This window comes from Solea senegalensis, linkage group LG19 (genome assembly GCF_019176455.1).
Source record: "Solea senegalensis isolate Sse05_10M linkage group LG19, IFAPA_SoseM_1, whole genome shotgun sequence".
NCBI classification, from domain to species: domain Eukaryota; kingdom Metazoa; phylum Chordata; class Actinopteri; order Pleuronectiformes; family Soleidae; genus Solea; species Solea senegalensis.
In genome coordinates, this window is record NC_058038.1 from 11,811,339 (window position 1) to 11,829,336 (window position 17,998).

Below are 17,998 nucleotides of genomic sequence, written 5' to 3' on the forward strand. Positions count from 1 at the left end.
AACAGGAAATGTTGGCACTGTGTGTACTGGAACTATGGGTTTGTTTTCCTTCATGCGACTCTTTTATTTTTATTTTATTTTTTTGCCACATTTGCAATAATGTGATTCCCCCCACAAGAGAGTTTTTATTTTATTTATTTATTTATTTATTCATTTATTTATTTTGGATTGAATAACACCGCTTCCAAAATAGTCCAAAGCACACAACCTGTGACACGATGTCCAAAACAACAGCACACAGAGAATAAGCCGTCACTCAGAGCGACACAAACACAATGACGTACGGCCGCACGGTTCTCAAACTGCTCACTCTACTGAAGAGCATGTGGTTTTTTTGAAAATTTAATGGAGTGAAAATGAATAGAAAAATAAAAAATATAGAAAAAGTTAAGTTCTCGGGCATAATGAGCGAGATGTTTTTGCAGAGAGTTTGCAAAATGACACTCAGAGAGCAGAGAGTCCTCTTATAAATAACTCAATAAGTGGATTCAACTTTTGAGGTCAATGCAGGCAAAGTAAAAAAGTTTCAGGTTTTCAGTTTACCAACTCATAATTAATTTCCTTTGAATGTCTCTGCGACACAACCACAAGGAGGGCAGGGACAAGTCATGTGGCGCTATGTCTGAGCCAGAGAGAGAAGGCTGGAACAGGTTGTTAAAGCTGCTTTAGTATTGAAGTAGAGAATGGAGGGGGGGGAGGAGCTATGTGAGACTGCAGATGAAAAGTCCCACTGCTTTCATATTGTGTGTGTGTAAGCGGCAAAATGTCCACAACCTCTATTTCACAGACATTTTCTTGTCCAAAAACAACTTAACAAACAAAAAAGGTTCCCTTACCTTAAGCCAGGGGTGTCAAATGTACAGCCCGCGGGCCAGAACCAGCCCTCCACTGGGTACAGTGCGGACCCCAGGATGAATTTGTGAAAATAAAGGTTAACTTAGGCATAATATTGTTGAAATTGCACTTTGAGGTTGTTTGTTCCACAATATGTTTTGTAAAAAGATACTTCATTTAATGTAAAACAAAGGGGGAAAACTTTGTCATTAATAGGTTATTATTCTATTATTTGACTGGTCCGACCCACTTTTAAAATGAGTTTGACACCCCTGTCTTGAACGCTGCAGGTTCATTCTTTATATGATGTTTATGTATGTGTATTATTATTTTTAAAAGTTAATAAGTTAGTTAATGTCTAGTAACGGAATAAGGTGATACCATTTATACATGTTCTGGTTTTCTACTCTTTATTGTTCGAAGATATTTTCCCTATAATGAATGATTTTGTTATTTACTGTTACAGGGACACATATTGTGTGTTTTGTGTGCGTACCATGAGCTCCATGTACTGTAAGTCAAGGCAAGACTATTTACACAGCATCAGTCGCACACAAGACAATTCAAAGTGCTCGTAATTCAACCAATCTAACCCATAGTTTGCTTTATAACATCAGAGCACGTCATGTCAAGTGCACACCGTTTGCTGGATAGAAACAAGCATAAGCATTCCAAACTCAATTCACTTTTAGCTGAATGCAGGAGGGAAAACAAATGTTTTTCATGCGCGTGCGATGTGATGAATACCTCTCTCAAATGCCTACCATCTTCTGCTTATCATGTGCCTTTAAATCGTATGCACATGTATTGACACCGTCCTTGCACGTGCGAGTGTCTTTCATGTTCTACTCCCACCTTAGTGTCTTTTTCTCCTGGCCTTTTGTCAGACTGACGGCATTGAGACACTGAGCTTTCGTCAACATGATATGATATGTAATTGTGGACCAATAAATCCCACTCCTTGTCAAGCTTGACACGTTTTATTTAATTCAAAAAAGGTAATTGGTTGACTTAATAATTCATTGTGCAATTTTAACCCAAAGTCAGTTCTATATATATCCTTTTAGGATATTGCAAAATACAAGTGCAACAAACAGCACTCTTGTTGCACATTGTGCTTTTCTGGTGATCACAGGAATATAGAGATCAAGCAATTATATTATGTGCATGTGAGACGGCATACACATATATATGTATATATATATAGACATATATATGTATGTCTATATATATAAGATTTCTCACCCCTGTGATGACCACTGGCTCTGTCTGCACGTGTGCTATCTGTTTCTTCATGTGACACAGCTGTACCTGTTGTCTAGTGACTGCCTGAGCTAGTGACTTGACCCACCTGGGTCTTACTATAGCTGTGTGTGTGTGTGTATGTGTGAATGTATGTGGACATTTTGTGCATGCACGTGTGTGATGTTTTCTGGCTGCACAACAAGTCCGTTGTCTTCTACCGACGTTTGAGTTTAGGTATATTAGCATGTCAGTGAGACTAGCAGACTCACGTGCCGGAACGATTAGGACAGCGCCTATACGGCACCAGCTGGTAATTGAAGGCGGCACGCGCATGGATGGTGATGACGAAAGCGTCGTTTCGTGTAAAACATGCAGCCAAATCAAGTTCATCATCCTCTGACACTAATAACCGAGTTCTTCGTGTCCGCTTTTCGAGCTAATATCCCAATTATCTCTGTCTGTTCTGCTCCACAACAAGCCAACAATATGTTTCTATGTTAGTGAACACAACAGCTATTATCATTATTATTATTGTTATTATCATATCATGACCATTATTATTGTGCTATAATCAAAGTTGATATCAGTATACATTTTTTTCATCAACACTCTCTGCTGCTGCTTGTATACATTGACATTGCAGTTCTATAAACATGTCAGAAGTGATGAAGTCTCTCTCTTCTGTCTCTCCCCCACCACTCCTCTGTCCCCCATTTTTCCTTTCTCCCCAGTCAGTCTGGGCAGATGGCTGCATATTTTTGAGTCTGGTTCTTTTTCTCTCCACTGATGCTCATTGTTGTCAATTGTTGGGTTTCTCGTCTCTCGATAATATTGTAAAGGCTTTTGCCTTACTGTGTACAGTGCCTTGAGATCGTGTCTGTCTGTCTGTCTGTCTACTACGCCGGAGTACTAGGGCCACATTGAGAAAAAAACATTTTTTTACAGCATAATTTACAAGAATAAAGGCATAATATTCTAACCTGTTGATCTAGAAGAGGAGAGTTGTTAAAATGAGGGCCGTGGAGCATTTCGTTGAATTGTACTTTAGAATAGGTTTCACAAACAAGGCGATACTTAATGTTTTGCCACATCAGCATCACATTGTCATAAGTACTGTCATACTCGAAGGAAATCGCTGCTTTTGTGGAGGGGGAAATCGGTCAGGGGAGCCATTCAGAGGGTTTTTGTGGTCACTCAAGTAACAATCTGACTGATAATTAAGATTTTGGATCCAGAAGGAGGCATATGGATTCATATGATAAACTAGAGAAACCACAACACCCCTCTGAATGGCCCGCTGATGCATCCACCGAAGTACAATTCCACGAAATGCTCCACTGCCCTCATTTTAACAACTCTCCTCTTCTAAAACAACAGGTTAGAATATGACTTATTACTATTAATGTATCACTTTATTCTCGTTAGTGTACGACTTTAATCTTATAAATTTACGACTTTATTCTAGTGAATTGAGACTTTATTCTCGAAGTCTGCGAAAGCAAAATGTTCTCAGTGTGGCCCTAATATTCCGTCATTCTATACAAACAAGGCAATCAGAGATGGCAGACTTCACCCCAATCACGCAACAAGCTTCTGTTGGTCATAGTGGTAAGTGCATTCAGAAGCACAGACACACACACACACAGACACACACACGCACACACAGAGCCACCAAAAACAATACTTCACTCCCACTCTTTTGGGTGAAGTAATAAAATTGAATTCCATTTTGTAAACTTGGAGGAAGAGTTTATTTACATTAAATGACTGATCACTTTGAAGAAACCTAGCACACACCTAGTACAGTAGTTAGGTCCTTAGGTCAACAGCACCAATAACTGCAGTGGACAGTTAAAGGGCCACTTCACCCAACAAGTATACAGTTGTAAAGAGTATATTTGTTCTGTCAAATTTGCACCGACTCTGTAATGGAATGTTAATTAAAACAGCAGCATCATAATGATTTTACGTATGACCAAGTGGGGAAAAAAAATGGGTGAAATCCCCCTTTAATATTGTCAATTTATCAGTTTCCTACCTCAAATCTGTGTGTACGTAAGCTAAATAAAACCTTCCCATCAAAGTTTTCTGTCAGCAACTCTTCAAAGTTCCCGCAGGGAACATTGTGATTGTTCACTGGTGATTCAGAGCTGTCGGAAAGGTTAAATCACAGGTGGTGAAGTTTCCTGATATGGATCATTGGTCTTCTCTGGCTGTCATTGTAGACATGTGATTGAAAAAATAATTATAAAGATGTAGGAAGAGGACCTTGATCTGTGCATGGCTGGATTTGACTTCTGGAGTGAGATTAAAATATCTGCTCACTGGAGAATCATGATTACAATAATCTGCTATTTAATTTGGTCTTGAGATCATCGGCACAAATTGATTGTTATGGGGTGTTTTTTTTTTTTTTAGCCGAACAAAGATGAACTTTTTGGTATTGGTGCTCTGCTCATGAAAAGGAAGAATAGACGACATAAAACAAGAAGAGACCAAATAAGAGGACACACAGGATGAGACAACAAATCCGGTCAAATGAGATGTAATGAGATGAGACAAACTGTGATGCTGGGTTTGGCTCCAGCAGCCGTATGATCCTCTGATAAAGCAGCAGACGATGAGAGAATGATACGAGACAAGACTGGACGGGATGGGATAAAAAAAAAAATTATATAAGAAGAAATAAAATTGAAAGGGGGTGAGAAAATATCACAAGAAATAAGAAGAGTGTTTGAATTAAAGAAAGGAGATGAGATGACTCAATGGTAATGTAATGCTGAGGTATAAATAGCACAACTGTATTTCATGAAAAGGGATGAAGATGACACATGTGTTAGTGTAACTAAGGTAATTTGATCCATGATGGCAGGAAGGATTATTTATTTTTTTAATAGCTAACCCTGTTGATTCCACTTCCATATGGTCTCCTGGAGATCTGTCTAATTAGCACTCCTCATTGAGGTTTCCTGTGACAGACAGTACAGTGAGAGGATGAACAAATTTTGAGCACCTTTAAGCTCACGGAGGTGGACTCAATTTTAAATGAGTGTTAAAAAATAAAGTAGTAGTAATTCCGGGTAAAAGAGTTGTTCAAATGAATCTTTGGGGGCCAGTGGAGCAGAGGGAGTCAACAGGCGTCATAGAAAAACATACACACACTTATTTAGTAATACATTACACAAGGTACGTACTAAAATTAAAGCTAAGGTAGATGGTGATAGAAGAACGACACCACCTGTGTCCTCTCAGTCTACAAATCTCCCTTTCATTAGTTTCTGTGGGAAAAATGACCTGATTTAGGGACACAGGAAGCTGTCTGTTGCTTCTTAAAATGTTCCTCAAACAGCAGCAAGATGAATTCATATTTATTACAAATTATTGTAGCAAAAGCCAGTCTGGTTGTTTTATGTGCGTATGGCTTAAACCGCCTTAAAACCCAACCCGAGTCAGGAGCTCCTGAGATGACGTTTGCCAGTCCCCCAGGCGATAATATCTGATAATACTGCTGCTGTTGGGAGAAGTATTAGATGTAATTATCAGGTGTTGTTTCTAAAAGAGGATAAGCAGCAGAGTTTCTTTCCTTTGCATGGCTGGTGCACACAGGAGGAATGAAAGGAAACGTAATGAGGATAACAGCCACTTCGACTTACAATCTGGATCCGAATCTTCTTTCGGCTTCTCCTTTAAGGGGTCGCCACAGCGGATCGTCTGCCCCCATGTCGCGCTGAGCCTTGTGTCCTCTTTTGTTACACCAACTGTCCTCATGTCCTCCTTCACAACATCCATGGACCAACTCTGCGGTCTTCCTCTTTTCCAGCTGCCAGCTCAACCTTGTCTCTCTTACTTTATTTCCAAACCTGAGCTCCGAATATGCTTTGAATCTAAATCTAACACTAATTACACAACAAAAACCGTGCTAGTTTTTGTTGGATGGTTTATCCTTGTGCCCAAGGATCTAGGATCCAGACTGTCCTAACAGGCCCAGACAATGACCGGGAAAAATGAATCAAGGAAACCATTGTTTGTAAAAGAAATATATGCTTTTGTAGGTAAGGCTGTTTGTACTGTTTTGAAAATGCTCTATGAACACAAACACGCTCAACAACTCCATAGTTCAGCATTACCTTTGAACACACGCTGTTCCCTCACTTGCCAATGCATCGTTGGCTTCAGCCAGTGAGAGTGTCTCCCCGCCATTTTTGCTCAAATCTGCCCAAGAGCTGAACTGCGAGATGAAAGATTGTTTCAAGAGGTAAATTCAAGAGGTAAACAATAAATTGTTCCCAAATGGCATCAGTATGTCAGGGCATGCGTGCGAATCTCCGAGACGTGCGTCTCTGTGTGCCATTGTGCTTAAGTGGATATCTCAGCATGTGCCAAACACGTGTCCCTGTGCTGGAGAACATAGTCAACGTCAGCAGCTCAGTAGGCAGCTCAGTAGGCAGCAGGTTACAATGTTTTTTTGTTCCTTGTGCTCAACAGAATGTTTTAGTCTGTGAAAAATGGCCTAATACAGGAGTCCGCCTCCCGATTTGTGTCTGCTCCACCTGGGACGAGGATGATCCTTCAGTGCAGAGTGATGAGTGAATTACCAGAGTGGGTGTGTCAATAGCCATTATATTTACAAAATGTGGTCAGGACGTCGTGTGCTTTCATTCAGCCTGAGTGGCTGAGCTATTTACCTTTCATGGAAGAGCGAATGCTAGCAATTATGCACCGTGTCGTATCGGCTGACTTAGTTGACTTTGATTGTGTAAAGTCTGTATTTTAAAGTAAAAGTTTTCAAGTGATCACCACATTGAACAGACTTGCTGTTGAAATGAATGAAATTAACCACACCAAAAAAACATGTTTATGTTCCTGTGTTTTTCTGTGGACTGCACGTTTGTCTTCACATACAGTCTCTGCTGTTATAAAACAAACCTTTCACAGGTCATCAAATACATAAATCATAGAGTAAGTCCGTGTGGCCTGCACAAATGTCTCATATCATTTATATGAGAGCTATAAAGTGAAGATTTTTTTTTAACCTCGAGTTCCGTGCGCTGACACAGCTTGCACATGGCGTTTTACAGGAAACAACAGGTGCGTGTGTTTTCATGTGCATTTTAAGCCGATCGGCTACACACTGCCTTTTTAAAGTGACTCACTCTTATCCTTATAAAAAATACAGTGGTAAAGTTCGCGTAAGAACATCACTTTTCCACGGGTCACTGGTGTCACGGCCGAACAGAGCTGAGGATAAAACGTTTAAAAGCAGCCGCGTTTAAAGTCACAGCAGCTCAAAGACGAGGCGAGGAGGGACGAGCGACCAAGAGCCAGATACAAAACAAGAGGAAAGTAAGAATGTAAAAGTGTGTATTTGCTCAAAGGTGTCACACTGATATTTGCCAACAACATATATTGAGTGATTAACAATTAACAATTAAGATAATGTTAAATGATGTTAAATCCTGGGAGAGTGATCCCTCCTCTGTGGCTCTTCCCGAGGTTTCTCTCATTTTGGGTGTATAGATAGATAGATAGATAGATAGATAGATAGATAGATAGATAGATAGATAGATAGATAGATAGATAGATAGATAGATAGATGCATGGAGAGGAAATGAAAATGCCACTCAGCTATAACCCATTTACACTTGAACAGGATTAGACGGCACCTGAAGCAGAGGAATAACGTGTTCTCATACATCGACATACGGTTTTAGCATCAACCCAGTCAAACTTGTTCCTCTCCCTGGTGGCACAGACAACAAAAACAACATTGTCCAAGATGTTACCTGTACTGGCATATCCCTGATGGCGGATTAAAAGAGGTCTGACTGTGCAGTCTGAGCAGGTCAGTGTAGTAGCTTTTCCCTAATGGAAAAGAGAACTTTGCCTGTGCTGGATGCAAGCAGGAACAGTATGTGTGTGTGTGTGTGTGTGTGTGTGTGTGTGAGTCTCTGGCCTGTTCTAATTGGGAGACAGCACAGTTTGGAAACAGGAATCAGCACGGTGTAAAGATGTGCACAACACAACGGTGTGCACATCAACACAAGCCGGAGGGTGGTGTTGGTGGTGGGGGGGGGTGTTGTTGGTCTGCTGACTCAGGAGAGAGAACAGCTTGTCCAGTGTGTGTGTGTGTGTGTGCTCTGGGCGTCCTCCCCTCTTAACCTTTTCCACTACAGGTTCTTCTTTTGGTCCAGGCCGTGCTAAGCGCCTCGGATAATGTTCTGCTCTGTTAATTATGCTTTGACTGTGATGGCCTTAGCACCAAGGTCTTGTGATACTGCCAGTCAGCTTGTGAAAAATCAGCACTTCTCTCTTTATGTCCTTCTCTGATTTACTCCTCGTCTTTCTCTGAAGCGCGTTATTGAGTACAAATTCCGCCCATACTGGAATTTCTTCTCCGTTACACTCGCTGTGAAATAGAATGAATTATGTGTGTCCGCTTCAAAGAGTCAGCTTGGAGTCGACACTTTGAGAGCTTTACTTTCGGTAATTATCCGCACAATAATGAGAGAAATAGGGAGCACAGTCAGTTCCAATTTGACCAGGTTTCCACACACTAGCACATAATGTAACGTTTGATTATCTGTTTAATTTTGTTACACACTAATCACGGAACTAAAGTGTTGTGTGATTAGTGTCACCCTAGCCTCTGGGTGCAACAAACAATAGTGTGGGGCCTCCAGTGTAGCAGTGGATACATGGAGCTAGGGTTTTTGTTTTTCACACACGAACCATGTTTTCATGCTCAGACATGATGAACATGTGTCTTGTGAGTGTGCTGACTGTCTAGATCCCTAACATACAGTCCAGGGTGGTTTATTTTGAAGTGGCACAAGAGAAAGAAAGCCTTTGTCTTTCTAGTCGTACGCAGATTTCTTGCTTTTCATTTTAAAATGTTCCCTAAAATTCTGAATCCCAATTAGTTTCTCACCAACGTGTAAGGTAGGGCGGTTTCCAGTTATTAGAATCTTGTTATCACGATTATTTGGACACCAAATGATCATACTGTACCAATTCTTTGTTGTTGTTGTTGTTTGTCTCTGTGGTGAGAGTTAAATGTGGAGAAGGCCTTTATGGCGTCATGTAAGCAGTCACACGCAGGAAAACTCTAGCTCTGGCTTCTATCTGAAGATGTTTGTTGATCACTGGGCTCAACGACAACAACACATACAACAATACCACTGAAGCCCTATGTGAGGGCAGGTGTGTCCTTGTCTCTGGCTGTACTGAGGCAGTACATGTCCTCGGTAACGGCCCTCCCTCGCAGCTGCTGTTGCCTCTGCGGCTGAAGCTCCATGTTCAGGGCTGTCTGTTCATTGCGTACGTTCCAGCCACTGCATTGTCTTATTTAGTCCTTGTTAATGTTAATAACAGTGCTTACCATTTCAGAATGAGATCAAAATTAGAGCTCGGGACTCAAATAAATGTCAAACAAAACAAACAAAAAACGTCATTTTTGATGAATATATTAAAAATAGTGTAATCTCAGATTATTTTAGTTTCAACAGTGCTGTTTTTTTCTGAATTAAATCAATATATATCCTTCTATACAGTAGATGATTTTCACAGTCACTGTCATTACAATAACACTGATTATTTAAATGCTCACCTGTGTTTAGAGACTGACAGCACATGCTATCCCCATAATTAACTCAGGATCTAATAGAGTATATACGGTGCCTAATTATATATAGCTCATAGTGTATGCAGAGCTCAGGCTGCTAATTGTTACAGTACATCTTGTACATGTTTTTTTTTTTTATCTATGTCACTTGATTTTACAGAAGACAGTAAATGGGTTACACATGTTTGTGATGCTGCAGAAATCATTTAAGAATGTGGAATTTTACATCAGGCCAAAAAATAAAACGCATTATAGGTCTTTTCTTCACCACTGGTTCTTGTCTGTCCACGGGAAAGCAGGTGCTCACTTTGGTTATTATCATATCCTCAAGGATAGTCGGTCCTTTTGAACATCAGTATTGAAAGTGCTCAAAAGATATGCACCTTCATAACATTTTTAAAATGATAAGCTAAAATGTTGTTTTTATTAACACTTTTATCAGCAAATGGAATCGGAATCTGAAGGTATGCACACACAAAATCAAGGCAAAAAGAACTGTAATTGTGTCACCAAAAGGGCCTCTAAAACAACATATGACTGCATGTTGTAGCTTGACTTAATCAGAATCATGTTTTTTGTCAGATAAAGTTTAAACAATACTAGGAATCTGTTATGGGATAAGACAGAGAGAGACAGATGAATATTGGGAAAATAAAATAGAAAAGAGATAGAAAAAGCCATTATTCACAACAGAAAATTGAATATCAAGTGCCAGGAAGAAAAGAAAAATGACTTTACATAGAGATTTTAACATGCAACAGTTTATTCAGTTCATGCCCACCATGGTTTTCTCTCGAACATAACCAGCACCTGTTGAAAAGTATTACATTTTCAACATGAGTTTCTAATTTCTAATGTCTAATGTGCAGAATCTCTATTTGTAATGGTCCGCATGCGTCAAACTAGGGTGAGTATGACAGAATGGCTCTATCTCATGGGAAATCTACAGGATGCAAACAGCGAGTGATTATACAAGTGTGTGAATAGTTACAATTCAGAGCATTTACGTTTCCAAAAAAAACAGTCCAGGGCCATTTTCATTTCCTATCTGTCCCTGCTCATCAGCGCACAGACTGTCCCTGGAAATAGTCTCCACTCAAGGCCACTGCAACAAACTGTTGTTCCTGTGAGAGCAAAACTACACAGGACACACTATTATACTAGGCTAAGAATACATAGGTATAAGTATGGACATTACAGTAAACATGCATGCACTCATCATTCTTCCAAGAGACACATTAGCGCACACACCAAGAAAGGTATGTGTAAAATCTCATTGATTTTCAGAGGCTCCACGTAAATCCATAACAAATGGAAGCACACGCATGTGTGACACAGCCATAGATTGATGAACCATTACAGGATAGCTGCTCCAAACACATTTAAGTGTATCATCAAACACGCACGCTATCTCTCTCATCCTCCTCAATACCCTTGCATTGATTCATCTACTCCACAGATACGACTTTCCTGCCGTTGCCAAGCAACGCAAACCAACTGTTGCCACTGTGATTCAAAAAAGACACATGTGGCTCCTGCCACATTTCCTCCATCACATGGCGCCTGAGCTTAAAGTGCAGAATTGAGTCATTTTTAAGGTGTCACTGTGGTAAAGCCCATGAATGCTCCACATATTCAATGCTCTTGTCCTTGAAAACAGCCTCCCTTGCAGAGGGAACGCCGGGTTATTCCAACTCACCATCTGCCATACATCACATGGCTATCTGCCGGCATTCTTCCGTTGACAAAAGATACTGTGTTTTTTCACAGCACATATCGTGTGGGATATAGAATGCTGTGCAAATGATCTTTCCACAACACGCAGGAGCAGAGGGTGAGTGAGTGAAGCCCGGTGAGAAATTCTACAAGCTGTTTTAAGTGTGTGAAGAGCCCATATTAAAGCGACACTTTATCTTTTGCTGGCAGTGTTGTCACGGTAGCAAGACACAAAATAACAAAAGCAGTTGTTTTTTTTTACTTCTTTCTGTTCAACTGACCTCACTTCAGCTCTACTCTTGAATGTGACGGCCCTGATTCTGACAGTTTGAGTGGCTGACTAACACTTCTTACTATAGTGTCCTTTAGTACCTGCAGATACAAGGACAGCGATTCTGACTGCAGACTGGGAATAAAAGGCACAATTCTCCCTTTTTTCACATCAGCAATCCTTGATTTTTAAGGTGTAATTTCAATGTTAAAAAAAAAAAATAGTTTGAGTTTAACAAATGACTGTGATCTTTCTCCATTATACTGATTATACATAGGGGTGTCAAACTCAAATAACGTTCAGTAGTGGGTTTAGAAATGCGAGTTTAAGATTACAACATCAGATTCCTTTATGCTATTGCAATTTCACAGAATTTCAATGCAAAAGTGCTTTGACATGGAATCATGTGTGTACTTAACAATAAAAACATATTTATGAGGCAAGATAAAACTATTCATTGCAAGTAGTGGGCCACGTTTTTCATAATAACATGATATTAAGTGGCGGGCCGCATGTGATCGATTGCATTTGGTCTGCGGGCCGTGAGTTTGATACCCCTGGATTATATGATTGATCATAATCTGCTTACTCAGTCATTATGAACAGGCAGTGGTTTTACGCAATATTTCAGAGCGTCTAGTTCAATTGAACTCAGCAACTCTGATAAAAATATCATTTATTATCTTTTTTCCAAGCAAAGCAATCAAAGCCTCTGTTTTAGCAGCAACAAGGTTTTCCCAGGTAATACACCGTGTAGCCGCATACACAAAAGCACACTTTGTACTCGGTAAGGCTTAAGTAGCCAGGTTCCCAGAGGTCAGTGAAACACTATCATGCTCCATAAACATGGTCGCGGTCAAATTAAGATATGAAGGATAGTCTGAACTCAAAACCTGCCATGACGCAGAGTGACCTGAGATCGCTCACGGGTTGTGAGCGCTCGGGCAAGAGAGAGAGTGCACTGGAGTTTAGTTTTTGAATGTGTATATGAGCTCTTAGAGATCCACAGGGGCCTATGAATGTGTGTAATGTACGTCTGACACGTATGCTTGTACCCGTTGTTCCCTGCGTCCAGTCTCATATTACCAGTCGTCATTCCGTCCATATGGCAGCGTTTGCCTGTACTTCATACAACGGGGACAAATTAATCACAATAAGCAGGCGGTCAGTATTGACCCAGACTGGCATTAGCTGGTAATGGTTGTTTTGGGCCCACCAGTGCCATTTACACAGTGACACACTGATTGCAGGATATGGCCTTGTGTTCCCTCTCTTTGTCACATTGTCCAAGAAACTACCACCAATTTTAGCAACAGCACCATGAGAGGAAATTCTATTTTGGTCATTTCCACTGGGAAAATTCGATCATTTTGATCATTATCCCACACCTTTAACCTTTCCAACCAATCACTTGGCCCATCAATCCTGTTTTTGCCTACATACACCGTGGTGTGTGTGTATGTTTGCGATCATTGCATTGGTGTTTACATTGTCCTTACATTCATCCAGAAGCTGGGTGACTCAGGCGCCAGAAGAAGTAGCCTCAGATTAAGGTCAATTAAATCAAGGTCAATGGCAGATAAGACTCCACCATATTCCTGCACACATACACATACAAACAAAACACTGGTTAACACTGGCATACGTTATTCACAAAGATATTATTTGATAGTATGTGAGTATATGTTATATAATGTTATATAAGTGTCTCAATAGTAGAAGCTTATTGGGCCAAAACTGTGTGAATCGTCAAATGCAGAGAAAATTATATCAATTATATAGATGTGGATTATATAAGAAGTGGAGCAGTGTTTCCAGGAAAAAATGTAAACAGGTCATCTATGTCCGATCACAATTTCATAGAAAGAGTAGTCCTAATGCATTTTGAACCTTGTGAGACTGTAAATCAATGGCGTCTGAATGACAAATGGGGTATTTATTAGTGCTGTCAGTTAAACGCATTATTAACGGCGTAAACGCAAACCCATTTTACCGGCGTCAATTTCTTTGATCGCGAGATTAACGTTCTTTTTGGCCTAGCAAACTTTGTATTTTTTCACATGCTGTTGCAACAACTACTAATGCCAGAAAAACTACAACATCACATTTGTGCTGGACCAGAAACAAAACAACAGGCACGCTGCACACACTTGTTTGGGCTTGCGAGCCAGCCAAGAGCAGTAGGCTAACGTTACGTTTTTGAGTGGATGGCGAGCGCTGTGCGCTTCTCCGTCTCCAACCGGGCTCTCCGTATCCAACGCAGTCTGGATCATTTCTTGACGCACTCCCCACATCCAAGTAACACTGCATACATCAGTATGCAGTGTTACCAACCAAGCTGGCAGACCCCGAACCGTGGTAAGGAGACCTCCGAAGACCGCTTGCTCCTTCAGCTCGGATTAGCTCATTAATCACATTAATCCACGGGACTTCGTCTGTGTTGAAGAACGGCACTTTATTCACAGCACTGCAGGGTCACATAAGAAGAAACAATGATGAATTTCCCGTTAGCCGTGCTCGGAGCCACCAACATATTTCCCCTCATGTAGTTGTTTGTATTGGTTTGGCAGATCAGATAACAATGTGTCTTCGGGTGTGTTTACACCTGTACTTGCGAGTGGTCAGGCGCTGACCACCGATCACATCCGATCACAAAAAAATACATTTTAGTATCATGTGTAAATGGGGCCAAATAGAACGCGTGTGAATCACATTAGCGGCGAAGCAGACAATCACCACGGAAGACAGGACAGGAAGTCAAACTTAACAAGGTACACACACTAGGAAGATGTACAAAATAATACAGTAGCCCAGAAACAGAAATAAAAACCAAAGATAAAGAAAAACAGAACAACAATAAATCCAAACTGAATGAATGTCCAACTAAAGGTGTCTGGATAATCCAGGGGTCGTGACACTATTTTTGTGACATCAGAAGCTTATTGCACAGTGACATGAGTATAACTGACATCACAAAATTAAACTGTACGTGAACCCTGGGCAGTGCATGCAGGGCCTTGTGTTGTGACATCCTGCGTGAGTACCCACAATTCTCCTGAATTGTGGGTATAATTATTTTAACATCAGAATGAGATTAGCAGATGTCCTAAAGATACACATACATTTCATATTTTTATTCCACGTTTTAATATATCAAATGTCACAACAGTAATCTCACCAAAACAAAAAATGAGTATAGCCTCTTCCTGCATAATGCAGCACATTGTTCAATTGGTATACTTTACTATACGGATTCATATGCAATGAATGCAATGCAGCAATCAACATTTTAGTGGCATTAATCACGACACTGTGATGAGCGGTGTGATGCAGCCCTGACGTGCAGCTTATGTCAACCTGTTAGCAGCTTATTCAGTGTTAGAGAGATGGCATTCTGGGTGTGGGTGAGGTGTCATGACTGTCGGCACTGGAAAATAACACTCAGACTGTCCTAATGTAGTTGTAGATTTCTTTCTATGGGGCACATAGGAGCTACTTTATTGACAAGTCAAATGTCAACACACAGCCCAGGTCACAAATGTTTCTTACACTGGCATCAAGTAACAACTGGTGGAGATTTTGTGTAATATTTATTATAAAGGGTGGATTCAAATGTGGACGTAAAAGCCTGGAGCCTGGTGTGTATGTGAGAAGGAGAGATGCAATACATTAAAGCCTGCTAAAGGCTTGCTACTTTTTTTTAAAATTCCTTTTACCCCACTCCTCTCTTTTCTGTCTCTGCGTGAATGATGAAAGAGTTTGATAATCAGGGCTGAAAAAGGTGGAGGTTCACTGATGTCTTATAGCTTAGGCCAGGGGTGTCAAACATGCGGCCCCGGGGGCCAGAACCGGCCCGCCAGAGGGTCCAATCGGCCCACAGGATGAATTTGTTAAAATTTCACACTAATCTAAACGTAATGTCAAATGCTCCAGATACCCGTGACTAAATGTTTGTGTCTTTATAGATCCAGTGTGCTGTGTAAATAGTAAATTTAGGCATAATATAGTACAAGATAATATAATACAAGATATTGTTGTAATTGCACTTATATTTCTCAAGAAATTTCATGTTTTGTAAAATTATCCTTCAGTAAATGTAAAACAAAGGAGAAAAAACAAAGGGGTTCTTGTTGTTCATAGGATATTATGCTATTATTTTACTATTTTTACTGGTCCGGCCCCCTTGAGATCAAATTGTGCTGTATGTGGCCCCTGAACAAAAATGAGTTTGACACCCCTGGCTTAGGCATATATAAGATCTCTCAGTGGTAGTCACACTAACCGACATTGTCGTGCCAGTTTGTGAAAGGTCTCATGGAAAAAGACAATTTTCCAAGAGTGTTTTATAACTGTGTAATTTGATTTTTTTGACGTTACATAATAACACCAATCGCACGTAATCACACGTTCTCCTGAGAGTCGCTATGTCAAACCACTAGCTCCTTAAAAGCAGCCACCTCTTGTCTGTCTTACCTCTTAGGAAAAGTAGTGCTGTGACCTGCCCACTATTACCCTTACTGGAGATCTGGAGACCAGGACTGCCCTACACAGGCGCACACATTCTAGTTTGCTGATCCAAAACTGTACAATGAACCCTTTAAACTGCTCCAGCTGAAGAACAGTCTTAGTAATAATACAACACACTGATACACTGAATACTGTCTGGGATTGAGACAAGGAAATGAATGATGTAGTGATAATTATTTAGAATAGTGGGTAAAATAATTGTTAAATATACTTGAACACTCTTGTTCACACGTCGTCCTGAGTGGATGTTCCTCCTGACAAACCAATATTCATGATTTCACCTCAGTTGTCATTGAAGAAACTTGTCAGGCAGTTTAACTATTTAACATAAATATGATACCATGTTCACTAACTTTTCTCTAGATGTACATATAGGCTAGAAGCTTTGTCCAAAAGAGGACGTGTACTGTCGTATTTATTTTTTAAGTTCAATAAAGTTGCAATGAGCTGAAACGCTCTGTAGCGCCGATTGTAGAAAGTGTGAATATTCTCTGTGGACCCTAAGACACTGTGAGGTGAACTCAGGTGCCCGGCTTCACATAACCAGATGCATTACTGAGGACATTCAATGCACTTCTGCCCATTACAAAATTAACCATGTGTGCCCTGACGTTTTAAGGTCAGTCTGGTTCGTTAAGGAGAACCCACTGAATCACTGTCTGGTGGTGAGTGTATGTGAGATCATCAACAAATGTCCATTTCTGATGGGAGAGACACGCTGAAAATACATACTAATATGTACTAACATTCTGTTCTGTCTCCATGAGAATTAAATAATCAACATCTCTGTGCACAACAGCTGTAATTGTCCTGATGGATTAACCATTATAAACCTCTGGGACTGTGGTAGCCCAGCAAGCTAAGACAAGGTAGGGATATTTCATATTCAAAAACGTACACTGCCATTGGAATGGGTCGTGTACAATAGGGCTTTGTGCAATCTACCCATGTACTTTAAAACCATGTGCAATGAGAGCAATGTACAATACCAGCACCTTGGAAAGAACCCGTGCAATAGCACTCTTTTTACACTCTTTTAGCACTTTTATGCTCGGCACTTTGGCACTTTATCCCCCCAGAAAACGCACTATTCTGGCTTGTCATGAGTAACATGTTTTTTATATTTATTATGTGTGATCTGGTCTAAAACTCTTTCTTAAACGTCTTTACTGCTGTCAATGTTCATATGTTTTACCTCCCGTCTTATTTGATGTTGTCTTTCGTTATTTTATATTGTTGTCTTGTGTCACCATCAACCTGCCAAGGGACTGAAGATGTAAATTAGCCACTGGCTATAATCTTGTATATTTACATGAAAATGTCTGGTAATATGCCTGTGTTCCCTGTTTTAAATCAATTTAAAAAACAACAACAAAGGTCTTAACTTGAGTACGGCTGCTATCAAATCATGAATTATATGTCATCTGTCTCATATATTTATATATATATATAAACAACCTTGTCATGTACGTCATTTAGGCACCCAGACATCAGGTTGCATGTGACAGATAATAAAGGAGTTGACAGATCATGTGTTTATCAAAAATACAGGTGGTCAGCAAACTAAACGTGAAGAGAGGCAAGGACTCTGATTGGTTCAGGAACCTGAAGCCTTTGTATTGGAAACTCCGGGCTCATGCTTCACTCAACAGTTACCCTGCAAGATGGCCCTGCCTGACACGCAACATCCCCAAGTCTCACGCCATGTAAACACACCGTGTGGCCTCTCCTTCTGTCAGCACACAAGATCAACAGCTATTTCACCGGGACTGAGTTAATCAAGA